The sequence below is a fragment of the Chiloscyllium plagiosum genome, unplaced genomic scaffold, assembly GCF_037043375.1.
Source record: "Chiloscyllium plagiosum isolate Xiang-an unplaced genomic scaffold, Cpla_swu_hap1 HiC_scaffold_29, whole genome shotgun sequence".
In the NCBI taxonomy this organism is placed as follows: domain Eukaryota; kingdom Metazoa; phylum Chordata; class Chondrichthyes; order Orectolobiformes; family Hemiscylliidae; genus Chiloscyllium; species Chiloscyllium plagiosum.
The window spans coordinates 74,259,642-74,285,295 of NW_028270167.1; positions in this window are offsets into that span (position 1 = coordinate 74,259,642).

Genomic DNA, 25,654 nt, shown 5'->3' on the forward strand with positions numbered 1-25,654 from the left:
TCTCACCAAGGCTCATGTTCTCCCACCCTCACCCTCACCCCTGTAACTGTATGTGAACTTACCCACCCTCACTGAATCCAGCACCTTCTCTCAGTCTCTCCAACCTCATCACTGCCCCTCCACCCAACCCTGCCTGTTGTCTGTGCTGCCCACTCACTCACTCAAGACACATTGCCACCTTTTCCCCAGATTTGCCAGCTCTAACAGCTGCACCAAACGTTTCCATGTCCCTTAATACCACTTGCTAATTTTCATATCCCATAAGGACCAATCCCATAATAGGAGAGAAAGTGCCAAGAGAGGCGTGGATCTCCCCAACATTCAGCTCCTCACCCCCTCACAGGAGAAGGATCCTAACCCTAACAACCACAAGAGACTTCCTGACCGGGTTCAAGTCCCAGACTGGGATTTGAGAGTCCCCTTCTCTCACTACTGGGTACGGTGACTGACTGTGGACAATAATATTGAGCTTCCTGGGTTTGTGTCTGTGCTAAACAACAAGACAATGTAGCAGGCGGCTGAGACTGGTAGCTCTGGCTGAGGATAAACACTGCTGAGCGCAGGATAGGGTAAAGCAAATATTCTGTGAACGCTCAAGGCATATCAAAGTGAATGTGTACAAACACGGAGTGAGCAGCCCAGAGGGACAGTCCATGAGCTGGGTGTGTGTCCCTGAGCACAGTGACCTTGCAGCAACATTGAGTGTATACAAACTCGGAGTGAGCAGCCCAGAGGGATAGTCCATGTGTGTGTATTCCTGAGCACAGTGCCCTTGCAGCAGCATTGCAACGAGAGTTGTCAGTGCACCCTGAGCTGCAGCATTGAAGTACAGAAGTGTATTGTAGTGGGTTGGAGATGTGCTGGGATGGCATGTTGAGGCTGGCATGTGACAGATGCCAGCAGTGGTGGGTGTGGAGTACATGCAGCTTCTATCAGTGCAGTGTTCCCCAAGACGTTGCTGTCCAAGATAGAAGGCCGAGGGGCGAGATGGAGTCACCAACTACCAGCTCTGACTTTCATGTCAAATTCTCCATATTGAGTTTCCCTACTATGAGAGGGAGGGTATGAAGCTGGAAATTGATGAGGAGCGACCTCCATGAATGTGGTTGTTGATCATCAGGAATCATTCAGTGAGCATCTCGCCACTGCTGCACTCAAATCCTGTCTTAAAGAAAGTCCGGCACAGGGACAGGTCCTTCAGCCCAGCAAGTCCGCACTGACACATGATGCCCTTTGAAAGTTAAAACGAAAGTTTATGCTTCTACACATTCTATGTCATTCTGTTCGCTGCTGTCTCGTCTCTGTGCCAAGATCCCTCTTTAACCTTGCTATATTAGCTTTTCCCCTTTATCAGTGTATTCCAGGCACTTTCACATTCTGTCTGGAAAAGCAAAAAAAACTTACCTATCATACTTTCTCCCTTTTACCGAAAACCTATGGTCCCTAGTAATTGATATTTCTACTCTGGGTAAAATTTCTCCTTCTGGCTAATACCCTCCAAACCAGACAACACTCTGGAAATCTTTTCCATACCATCTCCAACACTTCCACATCGTGTGGCAATCAGTACTGTATACAATATTCCAAATGTGCCCGGACTAAGTTTCTCTAAAGCTGCAATGTGGTCTGCTAATTTTCATACTCCATGCTCGGATGCCTGTCTGCAAGTTTGCCGTCAGTCTTCTTGATCACCCTAGGGAACTGTGGAGCTGTACACCTCGATCCCTTCGGATGTTGATGCGGCGAGTAGTTTTTCCATCCACATTACACCTCTCTCCTGCATTAGACCGTCTAAAACACATCACGTTGCAACTGTCCAGATAAAGTTACATCTGTGTTTTCTCTGACCTGCTGTATTTTCTGGCAATCATCCTCACAATCTGCAACTCCGCCAATCTATTTACAGATCTCCAGTCACAAAAACACTATTCCACCACCACTCTGTCTTCTATGACCAAGCAGTTCTCTATCCATCTTACTAACTGACCGCTGATCCCATTTCACTTCATCTTCCGTATGAGCCTGCCATAAGGAACCATATCAACGGCCTTGCGAAGGTCCAAACGGCCAGCATCCAGCCCCGTGCCCTCATCAATCAATTTTGTCACTTTCTCAAAATAATCAATCAAGTTTGTGAACATGATCTTCCCCAAACAACTGTGTTGCCTGTCGTTCGTAAGTCCATACTAGAGTACTGTTGGAGCTGCACTATGGCTTGAACCTTGGAGTTTAGATTAGATTCCTGACAGTGTGGAAACATGCCGTTTGGCTCAACCAGTCCACACCAACCCTCCGAAGAGTAACCTACCCAGACCCATTTTCCTCTGACTAAAGCACCTAACACTATGGGCAATTTAGTATGGCCAATCCACTCTTGGACTGTGGGAGGAAATCGGAGCATCCGGAGGAAACGCACACAGACACGGGGATAATGTGCAAACTCCACACAGACTGTCACATGAGGCCGGCGCTGTGAGGCAGCAGTGCTAACCACTGAGCCACAGTGCCGCTGTTGACGGTTACTGTACAGTGGGAGGTATGTTGGACCGTGATGGTTACTGTACAGTGGGGGATGTGTCGGGCCGTGATGGTTACTGTACAGTGGGAGGTATGTCGGGTCGTGGTGGTTAATGTACAGTGGGGGATGTGTCGGGGCGTGATGGTTACTGTACAGTGGGAGGTATGTCGGGCCATGATGGTTACTGTACAGTGGGAGGTATGTCGGGCCGTGATGGTTCCTGTACAGTGGGGATTATGTTGGGCTGTGAGGTTGCAGACTGTATGAGTTGTACAGAGTATGATTCTGCTCCTGACTGTGGCCCACTGCACCTCATGGATGCATCATCATTAGTTTCTCAATCTGTTTAAAGCCCAGGGGGCTGCATATCATGGTGAGGGGAATCTGTAAAATGTGAAGGTAGCCCCTGTTCCCCATAAGGACTGTGCAGTGACCATTCTTACCGATATATGAAATGGAGAGGTGTATCTGCAGCAGACAGATCGGTGATGATGTGGTCAATTATATTTCCCTTTTATTGATTCCACCATAACCTGCCGCAGAGCAGTCCAGCAGCCACAGGATTCAGCATCAATGACTATATACCATGGATCTGTCCCCCTATGCCTGGTTTGTCTTGTCAGTGTGACATACCCTAACAGAAAGGATGGCGATGTTGCCTGGTATTAGTCCTGTTCACAGACTCCTGCTTCACAGATAATATCTGACTGTTGCTTGATATACAACAGGTCACTTTTACATGTTGTATAATGAAGAGTTAATGTCACTTTGGTTTATTTTAAAATATGTAAGAAACAAACATCATTTTTTTAGTTGAAAACCATTGAAGTGAACAATAATTGAATTACCAGAGCACACAGCTAACTATTACACAATTTAGTGACTGTATTAAATAGCTGATTGATGTTCAGATGAATGAACACACCATCTTGCAGGCAGCAAAGCTATTTTAAAATGACTTTGAAGAAAAGCCTGAATTCGGACACTGTGTTACTGGCCCTCACTATGACCTCCACAACACTGGCCATCTCCAGAATCTGTCCAGTGAATTTCCAAACTGGAGCTGAGCAGTTACTGACATAATCCCTCACAATAGACTAGTTAGCGACATACCTGAACAACGGAGAGATGTGAGTGGGGAAAACTGGTCAATGGACTTGCACATGGCGCTGATCCAGACTCAGTTCAACATTTGTAACAATGACCTGTAAACAGCCATGTCCTGCAAGCATATCTCTTCTGGTATGGCACCTAAACTCTGTAATTCTGCACCTTGGACCTGATCCTGAATGAAGGTGTTATAAAGGTGATGCGCTCCTGCAGAACATGGCATCTTATATTGAATCCCTCATAAACCATATCCAGTGTATGTTAGCCCCAAAATGTCAGTATCCAAACAGAATTGTACAGCTCCATGATGGCCAGCATCATCCCAGCCCAATAATCTTGTGTATGAATTGAGTTGGAAATCTCTGTGTAAATGTTTGCAGCATTGTTCTAACCGTTAACAGCAAAGTTTCTTTACTGAAGTTTCGATAGTCTTTCATAATACCAACTTTTAGATTGTCCAATAAGCACAAAAGTCCTTGTACTTAATAATAATTTGGTCTTGGGTGTGGGAATGAGATTTATCATTTCAATGCTCCTTACTGTGAGTTGTGCACTGTTTTCATCATAATGCTGTTATAAAAATGAACGGAATAAATGGGTGGATTTTAGATTAGATTATGTTTCCACTCTCACTGTAAATCCGTTTTTAAACTATCTACGTGTATCTCTGTATCTTTCCCTGTCATCTCCTCCAGCCGCTACATCCATTTGTATCTCAGTAACCTTCCGTATCTCCACAATCTTTATCTCATACTCCAACCCCACCTCTCACTGTAAATTCCGCCAGCCCCTGCATCCCTCCCTATCTCTCTAATATCTAGCTGCTACACCTCTCCCTATATCCTGTGAATGAATTATAAAATATCTCAATAACATGTTCTAGCATGCACAGGCCACGCTATCTCTCGACCACCTCCAGCCTTGCTTTCACATCTCTGTAACATCTCCAGCCTTGCTTCCCTCTCTCTGTAACATCTCCAGGCTTTCTTTCCCATCTCTGTGACATCTCAAGCCTTGCTTTTCTATCTCTGTAACATCGCCAGCCTTGCTTTCCTATCGCTGTAACATCTCCAACATTGTTTTCCTCTCTCTCTGTAACTTCTCTGGCCTTGCTATCCTCTCTCTCTATAACATTTCCAGCCTTGCTTTCCTATCACTGTAACATCGCCAGCCTTGTTTTCTTCTCTCTGTAACATTTCTAACCTTGCTTTCCTCTCCTGCCTTGCTTTCCTCTCTCAGTAACATCTCCTGCCTTGCTTTCCTCTCTCTGTAACATCGCCAGCCTTGCTTTCCTCGCTCCCTGTAACATCTCTAGCCCTGCTTTCCTATCTCTCTGTAACATCTCCAGCCTTGCTTTCCTCTCTCTGTAACATCTCCAACATTGTTTTCCTATCTCTCTGTAACATCTCTGGCCTTGCTATCCTCTGTCTCTGTAACATCGCCGGCCTTGCTTTCCTTTCTCAGTAACATCTCTAGCCTTGCTTTCCTCTCTCTGTAACATCTCCAGCCTTGCTTTCCTATCTCTCTGTAATATATCGAGCCTTACTTTCCTCTCTCCCTGTAACATCTCCAGCTTTGCTTTCCTATCTCTATAACATCTTCAGCCTGGTTTACTTCACACCTCAGTGAATTGGTTTTTACACACCTCAGTGAATTGGTTATATATTTACTCCTGCATTTTCATCTTTCTGGGGTTCTATAAAATATCCCCAGCAGTGTGCCTGTCATCGTTTGGAACCTCACCTCGACCCATAATTCCTCATTTGAAGACACGTCCAAGATATTGTCCCTCCTTACTGCAGTAACTGTTCTTTAATAATGCAACACCACCTCCTCTTTAACATCCTCTCCTGTCCTGACTATAATTCCAGTACAACAGAATACTGAGTTGTTAGCCCTGACCTCCCTCAAACACGTCTCTGTGATGGCAAAAATATTCCACCTCCACATGTCGACTCATGCCGTTGTCACAACACTCTGTCTGATAATACTCCCAGCATTAATGTAAGCTGGAATATAACACCTGTAATACCCTGTGTATCGGAGTTCCTCAATCATTCACTATTTGTTATCAGGCTGCCCAAACCATGAACCAAAACTGTAACTCTGGGACTGAATGAATATTTGTTGAATTGTATTTTTTTTTTAAATGAATTCATCAAGTACAACTTTCCAGAACTGAGCAGTCAGCTCCACATACAATGAGTTTCTGACGGTTAATCCCCCCCCCCCCCCCTCAATTACTGAGGGATAGCCCTCAGTAATTGAGAAAGTGAGGACTGCTGTTGATGGAGATCAGAGTCGAAAAGTGTGGTGCTGGAAAAGCACAGCATGTCAGGCAGCATCTGAGGAGCAGGAGAGTCGATAGTTCTTTATCAGGAATGCATTGGTGCATTTCTTTTTGTTTTGATTCTGTGATTTGCAGGACCATACTTGCTCAGCAAGGCAGCACTGTATATAGCACTGAAAACGAAAGAAGTAAATCAATTGGTTGGACAGGGTGGAGACAGGTTGAGGGGAAATACAGACTGATTGAATTACAAGCATAAGGATGGATAAATCCCCTGGACCAAATGGGGTATACACAAGGTTACTCCAGGAGGTGATGGAAGAGACTGGTGTGACTTTGGTAATAATATATGCGTCTTCACTGTTCACTGGAGTAGTGCCAGATGTTTGGGGAGTGGAAAATGTTATCGCCTTGTTCAGGGAAGGGAATAGGAATAACCCTGGGAATGATAGAACAGTCAGTCTTACACCAATGGAGGGCAAAGTATTGGAGACGATTCTGAGAGACAGGATTTACAATTACTTAAAAAAAAACATAGTATGATCAGAGGTAGTCAGCATGGCTTTTTGAAGAGCAGGTCATGCCTCACAAACCTTATTGAATTCTTTGAAGATTTGAAAAAACATGTTGATGAAGAAAGACCAGTCGATGTGGTGAACACGGATTTTGGAAGGCGTTTGATAAGGTTCCCTGTTGTGGGCTTATTCAGAAGGTTTAGGCGGCATGCGACGCGGGGAAATGTGGCACTCTGGATACGGGCATGGCTGGCCCATAGAAAACAGAGGGTGGCAGCAGATGGAAAGTATTCAGCCTGGAGCTCAGTGAGCAGTAGCGTTCCGCAGGGATCGGTTCTGTGGCCTGTGCTCTTTGTGATTTTTATAAATGACTTTGATGAGGAAGTCGAATGGTGGGTTAGAAAGTTTGCAAATGACATGAAAGTTGATGGAGTTGTGGATAGTGTGGTGGGTTGTTGTAGTTTGCAACAGGACATTGACAGGATACAGAGCTGGGCTGATAAGTGGCAGATAGAATTTAAGCATTAAAAGTGTGAATTGATTTAATTTGGAAAGGTTGCATTTGCATACAGGATACAGGGTTAAAGGCAGAATTCTTGGCAGTGTGGAGCAACAGAGGGATCTTGAGGTCCATGTCCATAGTTTCCTCAGTGTTGCCACCGACGTTGATAAGGTTGTTAAGGAGGTGTATGGTGTGTTGGCTTTCATTATGGGGGATTGTGTTTAAGAGCGGCGAGGTTAATGCTTAGGTCAATAAAGCTGAGGCTCAACCACACTAGGAGTATTGTGTTCAGATCTGGTTGCCTCAGTATAGGAAACATGTGGAAGCCTCAGACAGTGTGTAGAGGAGATTTACCAGGATGCTGCCAGGACTGGAGGACACGTCTTAGGGAGAAGGTTTGAGGGAGCTGGTGCTTTTCTCCCTGGAGCGAAGAAGGATGAGAGGTGACTTGATAGGGGAGTACAAGATGTTGAGAGACATATATAGATTGGATAGCCAAAGTCTTTTACCATGGCAGAAGTGGCTATCAACAAGGGGCGTAATTTTAAGGTGATTGGAGAAAGGTTTCGGGGGCTGTCAGAGATAGGTTCTTTACACAGAGAGTGGTGGGGGCGGAATGCACCGCCAGTCGAGTCAGATACATTAGAGATATTTAAGAAGACTCTTGAATAGGCACATGGAAGTTAGTACATTGAAGGTTATGTATGTTAGTCTAATATTAGAGTAGGATAAAATGCTGCCAAAACATTGAGAGATGAAGCGCCTGCACTGTGCTGTACTGTTCTATGTTCCAAGTTTCACTCAGTTTGTGGATTCTCGTCGGTTGGTGAATGTGAGAGGAAGTGAGGCGGGTGAGGAGTGAGGTGTGTGAGGTCAGGAAGCTGGGGTGGGGCGTTAGACCAAGACTTCCAGTTTTGATGTGTTTTGTTACATTCACCTGAGTGTCAGCACAATATGTAAGGTTTCCAAGTCCAGACAAAATCCACAAGGTTTAGTTATTAAAACAATTCTTGGCTTGCCATTTGCTCCTGGTTTCTTCTGATACATTCTGTTGGATGACCTATAATTAGTATCTGAGCATCCACAGGCATGTACAATCTTATTTTGATCCTGGTTAATGTGAAGGTACATTTAGTGGATATAGTTTCAGAGGGTTCACTGTGAGACATAAGATGCTGCAATAGACTGTCAATTGTGAACGTTTTCACCCAGTGTCTGGTCCGGGGGGCAGATGTATGGAATCTGGAGGTCATGCCAGATGTCATCACCATAGGTAACGTGTGCAATGTGTTTATGACACTCCATGTCCATACATCTGCTCCCTGGGCCCGGCTCTGACTGATGATGAATTTGTAAGGCATGGTTCCTGGTCAGTCATTGGTATCTAATTTAGACAGCATTTGTACCTACACTGAGAGCGGTGATAGCCTGTTGGCTAGTTTCCTCCTGCACAAGGCAGATCCCAAATGAATCACTGTCAGAGAATGTTTGAATGACTGCCCTGACCCAGGTTGGAAACTGTCTGGTCAGATTCAGGAGCAGGCCAGTGTCTCACTCAGTGCCACAGGCAGCTGTGAGGTCCGGTAGCACTGTACCCGAATTCAGGCCTTTTGGAATCCACTTTTAATGCTGGTCATGATGCAAAGTGATGGGTTTACTGATCTGAACAATGATCAGGAGTTTGCCATGTTTGTTAATTGGGCAATAATATGATATGAGCTACAATTATTAAACTGAACAATAACTGCATCGTCTCTGAAAACAATTAAGTTGATTCTATATTGATGGAATTAAAATATAAACACGAAAAACCTTTTATTATACAAAAGTAAGGAATCACAGTTTGTTTTGTATCGAAAACGAACATGTCTGGCTATTTTGGTGATCACAATTACAATTGAATCTCAGTATTCAAATACATACATTGTCGCTCTATCATTTACAAAGTGGCTGACTTCTAACTGATTACGTATTCAGATTGAACAAATGATTGAAAAATCCAATAAACTTACAACTCTTACACATTTAAATATAATCAATCGATTTAATTTCTCACCTGAAATATGTGAGCTTCGGCTATTTGCCAACAATTCTATTAGTTTTAAAATAATGATGGAAGAGGATAGACTCGATGTTAATGTTAATGTTCTAAATTGGAGAAATGCCAATTTTGACGGTATTAGGCAATAACTTTCAAAAGATGATGGCAGCAGATGTTCGCAGGGAAAGGGATGGCTGGAAAATGGAAAGTCTTCAGAAATGAGATAACGAGAGTCCAGAGACAATATATTCCTGTTAGGATGAAAGGAAAGGCTGGTAGGTATATAGAATGCTGAATGACTAATGAAATTGAGGGTCTGGTTAAGAAAAAAGAGGAAGCATATGACAGGTACAGGCAGGATAGGTCGAGTGAATCCTTAGAAGAGTATAAAGGCAGGAGGAGTATACTAGAGAGGGAAGTCAGGAAATCAAAAAGGGGACATGAGATAGTTTTGGCAAATAGATTTAGGGAGAATCCAAAAGGACTTTACAAATACATTGAGCACAAAAGGGTAAATAGGGAGAGAATAGAGCTCTCAAAGTTCAGTAAGACAGCCTTTGTGTGGAGCTGCAGGAGTTAGGGAAGATACTAAATGAGTATTTTGTATCACTGTTTACTCAGGAGAAGGACATGGGCGATGTAGATATACAGAGAAATAGATGGTGACATCTTAAAAAATGTTCGTATTACAGAGGAGGAAGTGCTGATGTCTTGAAATGCATAAAAGTGGTTAAATCCCCAGGACCCGATCGATCAGGTGCAGCCTAGAACTCTGTGGGAAGCTAGAGAACTGATTGCTTGGCCTCTTGCTGAGATACTTGTACCATTGATAGCAACAAGTGAAGTGCCAGAAGACTGGAGGTTGGCGAACGTGGTGCCACTGTTTAAGAAAAGTGGTAAGGATAAGCCAGGGAACTATAGACCAGTGAGACTGACGTCAGTGGAGGACATGTTGTTGCAGGGAATCCTGAGGGACTGGGTAAACATGTACTTGGAAAGGTAAAGACTGATTAGGGAAAGTCAACATGCCTCTATGTGTGGAAAATGATGTTTCACTAACTTGATTGCATTTTTCGCAGAAGTAACAAAGAGGATTGATGAGAGCAGAGCGGTGGCCGTGGTCTATATGGACTTCAGTAAGGCATTCGATAAGGTTCCCCATGGGCGACTGTTTAGCAAGGTTAGATTTCCTTGAAGTACAGGGAGAACTAGCCAGTTGGATACAGAACTAGCTAAAGGTAGAAGACAGAGGCTGGTGGTGGATTGTTGTTTTTCAGATTGGAGGCATGTGACCAGTGAAGCGTCACAAGGATCAGTGCTGGGTCCACTACTTTTTGTTATTTATATAAATGATTTGCATGTGAGTATAAGAGGTATAGTTAGCAAATTTGCTGATGACACCAAAATTGGAGGTGTACTGGACAGCAAAGAAGGTTACCTCAGATTACAAGAAGATCTTGAACATATGGGCCAATGGGCTGAGGAGTGGCAGATGGAGTTTAATTTAGATAAATGTGAGATGCTGCATTTTGGGACAGCAAATCTTAGCAGGACTAATACTCTTAATGGTGAGGTCCAATGGAGTGTTGCTGAACAAAGAGACCTTGGAGTGCAGGTTCATTGTTCCTTGAAAGTAGAGGAACAGGTAGGTAGGTTGGTGAAGAAGGCATTTGGTATGCTTTCCTTAATTGGTCAGAGCATTGAGTACAGGAGTTGCGAGGTCATTGCAGCTGTACAGGACATTGGTTAGGCGACTTTTGGAATATTGCGTGCAATTCTCTTCCCCTTCATATCGGTAGGATATTGTGAATTTTGACAGTGTTCTAAAAAGATTTACAAGGATGTTGCAAAAGTCGGAAGTTTTGAGCTATAGCTGGTGGTTGAATGGGCTATGGCTATTTTCCTTGGAACGTTGGAGACTGAGGGGTGACCTTAAAGAGTTTTATAAAATCATAAGGGCCATGAATGGGGAGATAGACAAGGTCTTTTCCCTGGTGTGGGAGAGTCCAGAACGAGAGAGCATAGGTTTCGGTTGGGAAGGAAAAATATAAAAAAGATGCAAGGTGCAACCTTTCCACACAGAGGGTGGTTTGTGTATGGAATGAGCTGCCAGAGGAAGTGGTGTAAGTTAGTACAATTGCAACATTTAGATGGTGTCGGGATAGGTATATGAATAGAAAGGATTTAGAGGGATATGGGCTGAGTGCTGGCAGGTGGGACTAGATTGGTTTGTATTATGTGGTCGGCATGGACGGGTTGGACCGAAGGAACTGTACCATGCTGTACATCTCTTTGACTCTGTGACTGTAATTTAGAAATGACAATAATTTGATATGTAGTGTCAAATAAATGGTTTATATCATTAAATTGTAGCATACAATAGTTGAAATCTTGCTATTTTTTGAATGAATGATAAAGAACAAAGAACATTCCAGCACAGGAACAGACCATTCGGCCCTCCCAGCCTGTGCTGATCCAGATCCTCCTATTTTCTAAACGTGCCACCTATTTTCTAAGAGAATGTATCCCTCTGCTGCCTGCCCATTCATGTATCTGTCAGATACATCTTAGATAACGCGACTGTACCTGCCCCGATCTCCTCTACTGGTAACACGTTCCAGGCTGCCACCACCATATGTGGAAAGAACTTCCCACATATATCTACACTAAACCCGTCCCCTCTCACTTTGAACTCATGACGCCTAGTAATTGAGTTCCAAAATCTGGGGAAAAAGCTTCTTGCTATCCACCCTGTCTATATCTCTCTTGATTTTGTAGACCTCAATCAGGTCCCCCTCAACCTTTATCTTTATAATTAAAATAATCCTAATCTACTCAACCTTTCTTCATAACCAGCACCCTCCATACCAGGCAACACCCTGGTGAACCTACTCTGCACTCTATTCAAAGCATCCACATCCTTTTGGTAACGTGGTGACCAGAAATATATGCAGTATTTCAAATGCGGTGAAAGCAAAGCCCTCTGCAACTGTAACATGACCTGCCAACGTTTGGACTCAACAGCTGATCCAATGAAGTAAAGCATGCCTTATGTTGCCTTGACCAGTTTACTGACCTGCGTTGCCACCTTCAGGAAACAATGAACCCAGGTCTCACTGTATGTCAATTTTCCCCAAGACTTTTCGGTTTACTGTATTGTTGCTCTTGAACTGGATCTTCCAAAATGCATCGCCTCGCATTTGCCCCAGTCTGAACTCCATCTGCCATTTCTGTGCCCATCTCTCCAATCTATCTATATTCTGCTGCATTCTCTGACATTCCCCTTCACTATCTGCTACTCCACCAATCTTGGTGTCATCTGCAAACTTGCTAATCAGGCAACCGATACCTTCCTCCAAATCATTGAGATATATCTCAAACAACAGTGGTCCCAGCACAGATCGCTGTTGCATACCACTGGTCATAGGTCTCCATTTTGAGAAATCCCCTTCCACTACTACTCTCCGTCTCCTGTTGGCCAGCGAGTTCTCTATCCATCTAGATAAAACATCCTGGACCCCATGCGGCATCACCTTCTCCATCAGCCTACCCTGGAGAACCTAATAAAACACTTTACTCAAGTCCCTCAGTATCTTCTCCAGAAGCTTCCCTACCACTAATCTGAGGCTCGCCGGTCTATAAATACCTGGATAATTCCCGCCATCCTTCTTAAACAAAGAGACAGCATTAGCAATGCTCCAGACCTCCGGGACCTCACCCATGTATAAGGGTCCTGCAAAGATATTTGTTAAAGCCCCTGTTATTTCCTCACTCACATCCCTCAGTAACCTGTGGTAGATCTCATCCAGACCTGGGAGCTTGTCTACATTTCTATCTTTTAGAATATCCAACACTTCCTCCCTCTTTATGTCGACTTGACCCAGAGTACGCAAAGATCTTTCCCTAACCTCAACATCCATCATGTCCCTCTCCTTGGTGAATACAGATGCAAAGTACTCGCTAAGAACCCCACCCATTTTCTCTGACTCCATGCGTAACTTTCTTCCTTTGTCCTGTGTGGGCCAAACAGTTCTCGATTACCCTCTTGCTGTTTATATATGAAACGTAGTCTTTGGGATTTTCCTCAACCCTGTTTGCTAAATATATCTCATGACCACTTTTACCCCTCTTAATTCCTCAATATTTACTGTGAAATGTGGTTCATGCAAAGAAAATAAACATTTGTTCGTGCGAGTGGAAACTCAGACCTTTTCAAACTGTTTTGTGCCAAAAAATATTTGAAATCCGTCTCAGTGCAAATAAAAAGCAAGAGAAGAAACATCGTGGGAAGTGTACTTTTCAGCCACTGTCCACCCAAAGTACTTCTGCGGTAGAATATAGTGAGGGCTTGTCACAGGGGCACAATGTTAACTATGGGTGTTTTGAACATGCAAATTGACTTAATTAATCATCTTGACAGTGATATCCTCAAATAAAAATTCATGGAGTGTATGAGAGATTATTTCTGATAGCAGGATGGCATGGAACCAACCAGAGAATGGGCTAATTTCGATTTGATATTATGTAACAAGGAAGGATTGGTGGATGAGCTTTGACTTGGAAGGAGTAAACACAACATGCTGGAGTTTCACATTCAGATTGAAAGAGTGAAGACTGAGTAATGCATAAGAGTTTTAGTGTTAGGCAATGGTAATTATACTGGCCTAAGGAAGGATTTGCCTGGGTGGACTGGGGGCTGGGTAGGGTGGGAGAAAAGAATAGTCAAAGGCAGGCAGATGAAGAAATTTGGCAAATAATTCAGGAGATATTGAAGACCGAACAGGAGTTGCATAACACGGAAAAAAAATCATCCATATCTTGATAAGGAAGTCAAGGATAACATGAAGGCAAATCCTAGTGCATATCATACTGCACCTGTTAGTCACACTATGGAGGATTGGGCAAGTCAGTGGCCTCTTGCTATTTTCACTGAATTCTTATGTGATAAGCCCAAATAATGTTCTGGTGACCTGGGTCCAAATCCTGCCACGGCAAATAGGGGAGCATGAATTCAAATCTGGTATTAAGAGACTGATAGTGGTTATGAATCGATTGCCAAGAAAAACCCACCTGGTTCACTAATGTCCTTTAGGTAAGGAAACTGCCATCCTTACTATAGATTCACCACTCTCAGCTGAAGGCCTTTCTGACCGGACGGGCCACCTGAAAGAATAATCTTACGATGGGCAATAATAAATTTACCATGGAGTTACAAAAATGAACAATTATTAAAGCATGCTGTGAAATGTACCCCAGCTTTGACTGAAGTCTCTGTGCTAATCCACATGCTGCAGAATCCAGACAGGCTGCAGATACCCACAGACGGTTTGCAAACAAACCTGAAACTACAGATCCTGTAATACTCACCTGAAGTTGGACCTGAATAGGACAATGGAATGTTGCCCTTGAGCCAACCCTTGATTGAGTCTGATTGATCAGGGTAAATGAACCTGATCATTCCATTAAGATCCTCCTTACCTTCCCAAAAGGGCGTGAAGACTTGGAAGGATAAGAATCACCACAAAACCCCACACAGTGCAGTAACTGGAGAATAACCCGGGAAAGAGAAGACACCTCCAAGATCATCAGAAGAACAAGAAGACATCACCAAGCCGAGCCCGGTCAACTTCTACTGGGGTGGTTTGTGACCATCCAAAATTAAGTTAAAGCATAAGGTAATGTGTAACATTTATCATTGCGTTATAATACGTTTTATTGTTCTATATTAATTGTGATCAATAAACAAATATTGTTTGGAAGAGTTAACTCGGTTCTTTTGCTGAATATAAGATTTCAAACACACTGTGCATCAGAAACAACACCTTCCTAATTGCTGACTCAACCCTAGAAGTTTATCTAGAGACAATCCTGAACTAGAACTCGCAACTATCTTTGTACTTCAGACTTCTGATTTTTCTCTCCACTTACAAAGTAGTCTATGCCTGTATTCTTCCTACTAATGTGCATCACCTCGCACTTTCCCAAGTTGTACTCCATCTGCCACTTCTTTGCCCACTCTCGTAATAGTTATTCAGTTTCTAATCTATTATTTGTTCCACACGCCTATCTCTCCAGCGTCATTTTCCAGTGCCCCAATATTCACTTCTGCTTCTCTTTTGCCCTTAATATGTCTAAAAAAACTTCTACAGTTATCCTTTATATCACTGGATAGCTTAACCTTATATTTAATCTTCTACGTCCTTATTTCTCATTTTGTTGCCATCTGTTCATCTTTGAAACTTCCAAATCTTCTGGTTTCGCACTGTTATTTGCTATGTTATCTACTTTCTATTTTCATTTTACGCCAGCCATGACTGTCCCAGTCATCCATGGTTGCCTCATCCTCGCTGTACAATGCATCTTTTTCCTCGGGATAAATCTCTGCTGTGACTCCTAAATTGCTCTGAGAAACTCCTGCCATTATTGTTCCACTGTCTTTCCTGTTCGGCTCCTCTTCCAGTCAATTCTATCCAGCTCCTCCCTTGTGTCTTTGAAGGTGTCTTTAATTAGCTGTAATATTAACTCTGATTCTACGTTCTCCCTCTCAAATTGAAGAGTAGGTTCAATCATAGTAAGATCACTGCCTCCGAAGGTTCCTTCACCTTAAGCTCCCTTGTCAAGTCTGCCTCACTGCACAGCTCTATATCCAGTACTGCCCGTTCCCTTGTTGCCTGAACCATAAGCTGCTCCAAAAAGCCATCTTGTAGACATTCCACAAATTACTTTCCTTGCAAACCACTACCACTGATTTTCCCAGTCCACCTGCATATTGAAATCCCCCCAGTCACTGTAACTTTGCCTTTTCTACATATCGTTTCTATATCCTCGTCTATCATGCGCCCCAGCTTCTGACTACGATTTGTCGACCTGTACATAACTCCAACTATGGGTTTTCACCTTTTTGGTTCCTCAATTCTACCCAGACACATTCCGCACCATCTGACTCTATTTTAAGTAATTGAACTGAGTGATGCGACTGAAAAACACTTTAGCATTGTCTCAAATTTATAGTTTAGACATGAAGTAACAATATTTCATTGTCAATTACTTTGCAATATGGCCACAGTGTATTTCTTTGGCCAAATGTTCTGTCTTTATTACGGAAGAATACAAACTTCAGCGTGGGTTTCCTCCGGGTGCTCCGGTTTCCTCCCACAGTCCAAAAATGTGCAGGTTAGATGAATTGGCCAAGCTAAATTGCCCGTAGTGTTAGGTGAAGGGGTAAATGTAGGAGAATGGGTCTGGGTGAGTTGCGCTTCGGCGGGTCGGTGTGGACGTGTTGGGCTGAAGGGCCTGTGTTCACACTGTACCTAATCTAAAAAAACCTTGAAACTGCTCGAGAAGGAAGACATGAAGAGTACATGAGTCTATAAGGAGATTAAGGTGAGTCAAGTGAACAGGCAAATATTGGTGTATGGAACATAGTAGGACAAATGTGTCTGTGCTAAAAGATATTGGCGGGTTGAATGGAAACGTAATGTCTTATTTCAGTGGAGAGATTGGCTTTAGGCACAGAGGAACCGGGCACTTGGATTATAAAATAAAACAATTACGTGTATATCAAGGTTTTCGGGAGGTAAGACAAATGTTGAAACTTTCTGAAACAGAATACATTTAAAAGTTGGAATGATTTTGTACAGATTTACAATGTAGTGGTGTAACCACATCGAAAGAGCGATGGCCACAATGATATGAAATACAATCCAGAGAAGATTCACTCAGCTGACTCTCGTGAGGAGGGTTCATTTCAGGAGGAAATCTTGAAATGACTGGCTGTGGATCTGCTGGGGTTTAGGTGAACAACATGTGGTCTTGCTTAATCTCAAAATATTCCAAGTAGTCTTTCAAGTTGAATTCTAAAACAATATTTCAGCTTGTGTGAGAGATTACCATGAGTGGATGGAGACTAAAACAGAAAAATGTCTCTGTTAAAAAGATGGTTATTTGGTGTCATCCTCTCAGAGTGTTATGTCTTTGTACAATTCTCTTCCCAGATAGCGATGGAGGATAAGACATTGAATATTCCTGAGGCAGAGGCAGGCAGATTCTTGACTAAGAATGATGCACGGTCATTGTAAGGACAAATGAGGAAAGTGCGATTGAGGTCACAATCAGATCATCCACGACCTTATCACATGATGGAGTTGTTTTGATTCCTTACCCCTGATGCTAGGTTTTACATTTCTGTTGTTTTTAGATACTGAAAATAAAATAACACAGTTCTCACAATTTCAAAGACAGCGACAACTCTTCAGATCAATAAAATGCCCTTGTTTTTTAATAATTATTAGAAATTCGGATTGTCTTTTTAGTTCATTTCGGATTTTAATGGAGTTAGACCAGCATTAGTTGCCCTTGAGAAGTTCCAGTCCAGGTGATGTTGGTCCATCCAAGTGGCTGTTGGGAGGGGGTGCCAGCTGTGCATCTCATGTGCCAGTTTAACTGGGAGTAAATATTACTGGTGAGGAACAGCTCGCAGGATAACAGACTCTTTGTCATTACGAAAACATGGGAAGGAATGTATTCGTCTTCAGAGAAATAACAACCTTACACAAGAAGTCTATATAATAATGAAGCGAAGTCTGTTTCTATGTAGTTTGTGAACTTAAAATAATGATGTCAAACAGCTGGAATAATGTTGATGCTGTGTTGGACGATTCTTACACTGAGCATGTGAATTATCCTGGATGATTTCAGAGATGGCTGGGCTGTCCTAGGTTGAGTAAGTGCTGATATTCCATGGGATGATGCTTGTTTGTAATCTCACCACTTACTGAGCATAGTTCGTTGGAACAAACCAAGTCCGATTGGTTGCTGCTTCAGAATATATCAGACATTTCATGGCTGCTACCACATGGAATCATGTAATAACGACAAGGTCGTCGAGTCTGCACCACCCAGTGCTGATACAAGTGTTTTATAATGTTTGTGAGGTTACCTTCCTGAACCATCCTCCCGGGAAATGCATTTTTCACACATATCATATCGAAACAGATTTCACAAATCCTCTGTTAGTATATTCTCTTTGACTTCAAATGTTTTTCCCATTGTTTTTGCCCCTTTGACGAAGGGGAATAGTTGTTGTCTGTTCACTCGTCCCATACCTCTCAAGCTATAATACACCTCTGTCAGGTTCACCCCTCACCTTTCTCTGCTCCAAAAGCAAATCTAACCTATCTTCATGGTTTGTGTTCTCCCTTGTCTTGTTACATCTTCCAAAGTGCAGCATCTCACGTATTTCAGTGTTACCTTTTATCAGTCATTGATCTGGCCATCTGAAAATCTGTTTGTACCCTCCTGTAATGAACAGGTTCCTGCTCACTGTGACCCACCTGGATAATCATTGTGTCATCTACAACATTGTTTATCATCGTCCATCATTGTTTATCATCCTCTAACATCCCCCCCCCCCCCCCCCACATATACCACATTGTTATCATCACAATTTATGAATTTCAGAAACAAACCTTGATTTTCTTCCTGTTCTACCGATGTGGCTGCTGAATTGGGAATTTCAGTCTCTTGCTTTTCCTATTTTGGTGAATTTACACCGTGAATCAGTTGTGGTCTTTTGCGAGGGAGCCACAAACAGTATTTTGGACATGGAGCTGAATTCTGCTTTTATACTCCGCCCTTCTGCATGTATTATTCATAATGCTTGGACATAATTAATCTTGGAATAGCGTTTGGCACCTTGCCCTGCAGCATTTTCATTTTAGTGGGCCTGCAGCTTATTCTTTACAACATTCGATGCAATAGTCAGAGCTGAAAGAACTTTTTCATCTGCAGGATGGACACAGGCTCATTCATTATTTTTGTTTCAAAGAGCTAGAGCAATGATGATAAAGATTGAATTAAATTCTGGATTATAAACACACTATAGAAGATCAATTCACGTTCTCATTTCTACACTGAATTAGAAGCAAATTAAAAGAACAAACACTCACCGTTCAGAATATTGTTTGAAAAGTGATGTCATGTTGAAATAATGCATTAAGGAAGACCATGCATCAATTTTCATTTGAATATTGCGAGGACGTTGTTCAAGCAAACAGTGTTCTTGTCTTTTGCTCCTTATTCTTTCAACTGATCTGCCCGTGTAATTTGAGGTGAGATCAGAGTGACTTCCCTTTCAATCGAAGCAGGACTTGACTAAAGGTGGAATCAAGGACCTTGAGCTAAAATGTGATTAATGGGAATTAGAGAGCATTCTGCACTGGGAATGGGATTAAGAGAAAAATCAGTCTCTGCAAGGTTTCTTCCAAGTTGCATGTCATCCTGACTAGGGACTAATTTGCTGATCCTTCACAAGTATTTGTTAAAAAGCTTGGAATGCCCCTACAAACAGCTCTATCTGGATCTGCGTCACTTTGAATTGTAGAGGTAAAACAGGTCAACTCTGTGTCACTTATTCCAGAGCCATTGGGGATGACAAATAAAGTCTGCCCTTGCTGGTGCCTTCCAAATCCCGGATGAATATGTCTTGTTAAAAAATATAAAGATATTTTATGTTTTCATAGTTATATGCAAACCATCAGAAAGGTAAGACCTTGCTGGATGAGTATGATGCCGGTGCCAACAGGAGCATGATAAGACATTGATAACTATTGGGATCAGTACTTCAATCAGTTATATTCAGTGGATTGATCATGTGATGTCATGAACACCGAATTCAATATTTTCATGATGCATTATGACAATGCCAATAAATTATCGGCATTTAGGGAGTTGTCGGGCACAGAGTTTTTAATTTGTCATTCAAAAACCGTTACTTGAGCGTCAACAGAAATGGCAGCTTCACTTTTCCCTTTCAGATCAGACAAATATACACAGTCCAAAAGAGTAACTAAGTTGAAAGTGCAGGAAAACATGTGCAGGTTCTGAGAAGAGAGAAAACATTATTAACTTCTTGAGTCCAATATGAGTTTTTTTTCAGAAGAGGATCATATCAGACTCAATATGCCGCCTCTGTTTCTACCTCCAGATCCTGACTCATCTGTGAGGATTTGTCACTGTTTACTGCTTGTGTTTCAAATTTACATTTTCCCCAGTATTCCCAAGCACAGTGACTCCGTTTTGGGGGAGGGGCGGGGGGGGGGGGCATGGTATGTCAGTGGTTAGCACGGTTGTTTCACTGTACCAGGGATCCGGTTTGGGGGAGACGGGGAGGTCGGCATGGTGTCTCAGTGTTTAGAACGGCCGTTTCACAGTACAGTGGTCCGGTTTGTGGGGAGGGAGGGGGAGGGGGTTTGGTGTCACAGTGGTTAGCACGGCTGTTTCACTGTACCAGGGACCCGTTTTGTGGAGTGAGGATGATCATGGTGTCTCAGTGGTTATCACGGCTGTCTCACAGTACCAGGGTCCCAGTTTGGGGAGGGGGGGGAGCGGGAGGGGGAGGACAGCACAGTATCGCAGTGATGAACACAGCTGTCTCACAGTACCAGGAACACAGCTGTCTCACAGTACCAGGAACACAGTTTACACTGTTTGTATTGAGTTTTGACGTTCTCCACGGGTCTGCTAGTGTTTCCTCCAGGTGCTCCAGGTTCCTCCCACAGTCCAAACAGGTTCAGTGTATTGACCATGTTAAATTACCCATCATGTGCAGCTCGGTGTGTTAGCTATGGAAAATGCTTGGATAGGCTACGAAACGCGTTAACAAATGCAAGTGCAGAAATAGGGTATGAGGTGGTTCTGGGTGAAATGCTGTGCAGAGGGTCAGTGTGGACTCGATGGACCAATGTCCCACAAAATAAAAAAAAATGTTAAATCAAACAAAATAGGTTACTGTGATCAGAAACAAAAAGAAACAGAATGCTGGGGAAACAGCAGTTTTGGCAGCTTCTGTCGCGAGAAAAACAGAGTTAGCATTTGTAATCCACTAACCATGTATCAGATCTGAAAGCACCTGGGAAATTGTGTAATGTGTGTTGGTGGAATGATTGGAGTATATGGAGAAATAGAGGGATTAAAAATGGATTATTGATAATCAGCTGCGATGGAATTTAAATGTGAGATTATTTTCATGAATTTTCACCTTTTCGCATATTCCAGTGTATCATGCACATGTAGGTATGTTTCCAAGTCCATGTTTCACGTGAGTTCTATCCTCTCACCTCTCTTTCCTGAGTGTGGACATCTCTCCTTCATTAATGGGCCAGCATTTATTTCCCTTTCCGAGTTGCTCTTAAGAAGGTGTTGGGGAACTGCCTTTCTAAACCCATGCACTTAGACATACTATCGGCTACAAGTACTCAGGTCTGTCTGGTTTCACGTCTTTGAGAACTTGTAGTATTATACCTGAACAGCTGGCTTGGCCATTGCAAAGGGCATTTGAGAGTCTATCATTGCTGAGGGCCTGGAGTCGCATGTAAGTCAGACCAGTGAAGATAGCAAATTTCCTTCTCTGAAGGACACTAGTGAGCCAGGGCTTTTTAGTTTTGACAACGATCAATATTTCATTAGATTGCTAATTCCAAATGTTTTAGTGAATTCAAGTTCCACCGTCTGCTGTGGTGGGTTTGAAGTCCGGGTTTGGGTCATTGTATGATGTACTTAGCAGGCTGAATGACATCAATCTATTCCTGCATAAATCCTTAGAGGGCAGAATGGTCGCATTATAACGATGCTGACTGGCTGAATGGGATCTTCCTGTATCTCTGTAATATTACTGAGTGCTTCAGAGAACAAAACGTGGGTTAGGAGCAGCAGCTGGCCATTCAGCCCCTCGAGCCAGCTGCACCGTTCAGAATGTGCATTACTGATGTGAATGTAACTAAATATCCCTCTCTAGTCTGTTCCACGAAACTTTGATTCTCTTGTTCATCAAAGATTTATGGAAATCAACCTTGAGTGTTTTCAGTAACCCAGTCTTCATTGCTACTTCGGCTTGAGAACACCACAGATCACACAACCCTAAAGAGAAAGGAGCATCCCTGTCTCAGTCTGAAATGGGAAGATGCTTATTCTCAAAATGTACTATCCTCAAACCAATCACCACTCTTTTGAGATACAAGGAGATGATAATTAGGAACAATCCCCCAAACCCACTCATATGCCCATTAACTCTCCTAAATCACATACTTACCAATTTGGGTCTCAACTGAACTTGTGGGAAGACAATCCCAGGCACCACAAGATCATATCAGCATGAGACACTGGAGCATAATTAGGCCATTCAGCCCATCTACTCTGCCATGGCACTTGATCACGGCTGAAATGTTTATCAACCCCATTATCCTGACTTCTCCAACTGACCATTGATCGCTTATTAATAAAAAGTACATATCTCTGTATTAAAGACATTGTGTGTGTCTGCACGTGGGGGGGTGGGGGGGGGGGGGGGGGGGGTGGTGGTGTGGTGTTCGTGGTGTTTGTGTGTAAATGTCCATATCCACGTGCGTATCTCTGTGTGCATGTGTTATGTGTGTTAGTGTCAATATCTACGTTTATGTGCACCTCTGTCTGCATCTTCATGAAATGTTTTTGGAATCAGTCTCCTTCCTCCTCACTCTCTGTCTGTCCCTGCTGTTCATAGAGTTCATGGAATCCCTACAGTGTGGAAGCAGGCCCTTCGGCCCAACACATCGACACTGACCCTTCGAAGAGTAACACACCCTGACCCATCCCCCTACTATCCGACTTTTATGCATGACTAATGTCCCTAATCTACACACCCCCGGGCACTATGGGCAATTTCGCTTGGCCAATTCACCTAACCTGCACATCTTTGGACTTTGGGAGGAAACGGGAGCACCCACGTAGACACGAGGAGAATGGGCAAACTCCACACAGTCAGTTCCCGAGGGTGAAATTGAACCTGGGTACCTGGCGCTGTGAGGCACAGTGAGAACCAATGAGTTTTATGATTAGATTCATACAATTCTACCCTCTGCTGGCCTTCCCGCACCACTGCACCAGTGGCAGAGTTTTTTTTTAACTCTCTGATAAGATAACAAATCCTTTACTGTCGATCTCTGTAACTGCATTGGTATTTAGTTTTTCGAATGATATCTTAGGACACACAGACCAGTTTCATCAATATTGAGCGATATTACTACTAGGCCTTTGTCAGGATTTTTCAATACTTTCTCACATTTTTTTAAGCATTGCAAGGCACAGAATGAGAAATCTTTGAGGAGAAAGTGAGGACTACAGATGCTGGAGAAGCGAGGTGAAAATGTGTTGCTGGAAGGCACAGCAGATTAGGCAGAATCTCAGGAGCAGGCGAATCGACGTTTCGGGCATAAGCCCTTCTTCAGGAAGGGCTTCTTCCTGAAGAAGGGCTTATGCCCTAAACGTCGATTCCCCTGCTCCTGAGATGCTGACTGACCTGCTGTGCTTTCCAGCAACACATTTTCAGCACAGAATGAGAAATAAATTCTTCTCATCTCCGGATAAAATGGTTCACTGAGAGGTGAGCATTTCCATTCTGACAGGGCCAAGTATATTTGCGACCCTCCATCTACCAACATTGTGTGTGTGTGTGTGTGTGTGTGTGTGTGTGTGTGTGTGTGTGTGTGTGTGTGTGTGTGTGTGTGTGTGTGTGTGTGTGTGTGTGTGTGTGTGTGTGTGTGTGTGTGTGTGTGTGTGTGTGTGTGTGTGTATGTGTGTGTGTGGTGCTGTGAGCTGCTGCCCTCTCTCCCACCCAGACTGAATCATCGAAGGTTATCACACTCTGCCACTGTCACTGCAATTGGATGCAGAGGCCAGCTGCGGGAGAGATTGTGTCATTTTATGCACCACAGAGACTGTCAGAACTGCACCCACATTTAAATACTCACAGACATGGGTGTGTGTTAATGGAAAAGCACAGCTGGTCAGGCAACATCCGAAGTGCACGAAAATCACGGTGTCGACCCCTTCATCAGGAAGTGTTAATCCTGGAAATGTGGTCTGTCCAGAGCCTGAGAAAGCCTCAAAATCCCCACCTTGACATTGTAGTCCTCTCGAAATGAACGATAACATCGTATTTGCCTTCTGAACTAATGACTCAACCTACAAGTTTATCTTCGGCGAATCCTGGACTTGGAATCTCAAGTCTCTTTGAACTACAGGTTTCTGAATTTTCTTCCCATTTAGTAAATAGTCCATGCCTGTACTCTTCATACCATAGTGCATGTCCCCACACTCTCCCACTTTGTATTCCATCTGCTACTCCTTTTCCCATTCTCCTAAACTGTCTAAATCTTCCTGCAGGCTCCCTGCCTCCTCAATACTACCTGCCCATCCACCTATCTTTGCATCATCTGAAAAAGTAGCCAGAATGCCCTCAGTTCTGCCGTCCAAATTATTAACCTACAAAGTGAAATGTTGTGCTCCAAACACTGACCCTTGTGGAACACTACTAGTCACCAGCTGCCATCCTGAGAAGGACCATTTTATCCCCACTGTGCCTCCTTCCAGATAGCTATACTTTTATCTATGTTAGTACTTGGCCGCTAACACCATGGTTCTTTATCTTACTCTGCAGCCTTCTGAGCAGTACCTTATTAGAGGCATACTGGTTGTCTACATTGTTAACTCCATTGTGTCTCCTTGATCTAAACTGCTTGTTACCTCTTCAAAGAATTCTCATTAATTTGAGGGCAAGGTATTTATTAAAATGGGGAGCAATCACAACATCAGGGTTTTTCCTCCAGAGTGGAAGTGTTCCTCAAAGCAGTCTCTGGTCTCCCAAGTGTAAGGTCGTCTGCATTTTGAGCAGCAATGACAGGAGACTGGATTGAAAGAGTACAAGTGAAATGTTGCTTCACCTGGGAGGTGTGTTTGGGGCCTTCGACAGTGAGGAGGGAAGAGGTGAATGGGCAAGTTTTGCAGCTTCTGCAATTGCATGGGAAGGTGCCATGAGGGAGTGGGGAAGTGTTCGAGGTGATGAAGGGTGTCAGAAAGAGATCGTTACTGTGAAATGCTGACAGTGGACGGGAGGGGAAGATGTGTTTGAAGGTGCTGTTCTAGCAGAGGTGGTGGAAGTAGCGGAGGATGATTTTGTGAAAGTGGATTGTAGTGCAGTAGGAAGTGAGGGAAAGGGGAGATCTATCATTGTTCTGGGAAAGAGGGGAAGGACTGAGGGCAGAAGTGAGGGAGATGGGGCAGTCACAGCTCAAGGGTCAGTCCATCAGAGTGAGAGGATTTCTTATTTGAGAGAAAAGGTGGTCATGTACAAAGCTTCCCACTGGAATGTGGCATCCCAAACAGAAATGACAGAGCCAGAGAAACTGGGACATGGCATCACTCTCAGCTGATCATGTGTTCAGCCACATACGGAGCCACAAAGTAATTCAATAATATAAACAAAACCATAGTCGGATGAAAGTTCTTCAACTGTCTCGAACAAAAGGTTTTTTTTTTACAAACAAGTATGAAAAGGGTAGACAGGTCATCAGTAATTCATAGCTGGATTTTTAAAAGTGGTTGCAGAGTGACTGGGGGCACTGTGCGAAATATTCCATAATTCTCTGGATTACAGGAATGTTCCAGTGAAACTGGCGAGCCTCCAATGTGGCGCCTGTCTTCAAGAATGGAGTGAGACTTCAAGTGTTTTTTACTATGTTTGTCTGAATGGTGCGGTATTTTTGAGAGGATGAATGGTCTCGTGATGTAATTTCATCCTGAGGGATTAAAAAAAAAAACCTTCTTCTACTGATGTGTTACAAACTGGGGGACAAACATTTGCCTG